Source organism: Ailuropoda melanoleuca, unplaced genomic scaffold, assembly GCF_002007445.2.
Source record: "Ailuropoda melanoleuca isolate Jingjing unplaced genomic scaffold, ASM200744v2 unplaced-scaffold2139, whole genome shotgun sequence".
In the NCBI taxonomy this organism is placed as follows: Eukaryota; Metazoa; Chordata; class Mammalia; order Carnivora; family Ursidae; genus Ailuropoda; species Ailuropoda melanoleuca.
Genome location: NW_023190937.1, coordinates 53,893 through 55,730, shown reverse-complemented (window position 1 = coordinate 55,730; position 1,838 = coordinate 53,893).

Sequence of the window (1,838 nt, the reverse complement as noted above, 5' to 3'; positions counted from 1 at the left end):
ATATATTCTCCCATTCTGTAGATACTCTTTTAGTTTTCTCAATGGTTTCCTTTGCTGTCCAAAAGACTTTTTTTTAATGATTTTTTTTATTATGTTATGTTAGTCACCATAAAGTACATCCCCGGTTTCTGATGTAAAGTTCAATGCTTCATTAGTTGCATATAACACCCAGTGCACCATGCAATACGTGCCCTCCTTACTACCCATCACCCGTCTATCCCATTCCCTCACCCCCTCCCCTCTGAAGCAAAAGACTTTTATCTTGATGAGATCTGAAGAGTTCAGTCTTCTTTTTGGTTCCCTTGCCCTTAATTATGTCTAGCAGGAAGTGATTGCAGACAAGGTCAAAGAGGTTGCTGCCTGTGTTGAAGGAGGGTCATCTTGACTGCAGCACAATAGAGAGCAGAGTAAGTCAATGACAATTCAAGCGTCCTTTCTCTAGGCCAATCCTGACTGGTGTAAGTGATGGAGGCATGTAAAGCAAGGATTTTCTTGAGAGTTGTGGTCATTGCACTGAGTAGGCATCTCCCTCAGCCTCTGTTCTCCTGTTGAGGAGTTTGAAAGAGTTACCTTCTGGAGTCATATCACACAGAGCAGAAGCTGTGACTCTCCCCAGACAATTCTGCAGAGAGTGTGTCTATGGCTCACAGAGACTTGAATATTCTTCATCCTATCCCTTAGTGCATATTGAAATGAATTCCCACTCAGAGCTGTGTGTCATCTGAAGTAAACTCTTTTCATCCAAGGATTTTTGACCTATCATGTTTTCTCTTTTTTTATAATAATATTTTTTATTATATTATGTTAGCCACCATACAGTAGATCCCTGGTTTTTTGATGTAAAGTTCGATGATTCACTAGTTGCATATAACACTCAGTGCACCATGCAATATGTGCCCTCCTTACTACCAATCACCAGCCTATCCCATTTATCTACATGTTTTCTAAAAGAGATGGGTTTGGGGCAAACACTCAAATCAAGGCTGACAGTCCTTGTGAGAACAGAAACGGGAATGTACACTCAGAAAATGGGCATATTTCTAGTGTGAATGTTTTGATAAATCTATTTTAGTGTCTTTGGTCATACTCCAAGAGAGACTGTTGAAGAGCACAAAAGAAGTGATGCCTTGGTCAAAGGTGAGAGGAAATAATTGGTGTACATGGGGGTGTGGAAAAGGAAATCTGTAGCAGGAGAATGTGATAGCATTCTTATTTGAATCCATTGTTCATGTGTGTTTTGAACTTACATGTCCTATATTACTTCAGAATTAATGATGTGTATTACTGAGATAATAATAAAATGGTAAAATAATAACCACTTAATGACCTCTTAAATCCATCAGTTAGTTTTCGGGGTCAGTTAGTAGTTTTTTTTTAATGATTTTTTTATTATATTATGTTAATCACCATACAGTACATCCCCAGATTCCGATGTAAAGTTCGATGCTTCATTAGTTGCGTATAACACCCAGTGCACCATGCAATACGTGCCCTCCTTACTACCCATCACCAGTCTGTCCCATTCCCCCACCCCCTCCCCTCTGAAGTCTTCAGTTTGTTTCTCATAGTCCATAGTCTCTCATGTTTCATTCCCCCTTCTGATTACCCCCCTTTTCTTTATCCCTTTCTTCCCCTACCGATCCTCCTAGTTCTTATGTTCCATAGATGAGAGAAATCATATGATAATTGTCTTTCTCTGCTTGACTTATTTCACTTAGCATTATCTCCTCCAGTGCCGTCCATGTTGCAGCAAATGTTGAGAATTCGTTCTTTCTGATAGCTGAGTAATATTCCATTGTATATATGGACCACAGCTTCTTAATCCAGTCATCTGTTGA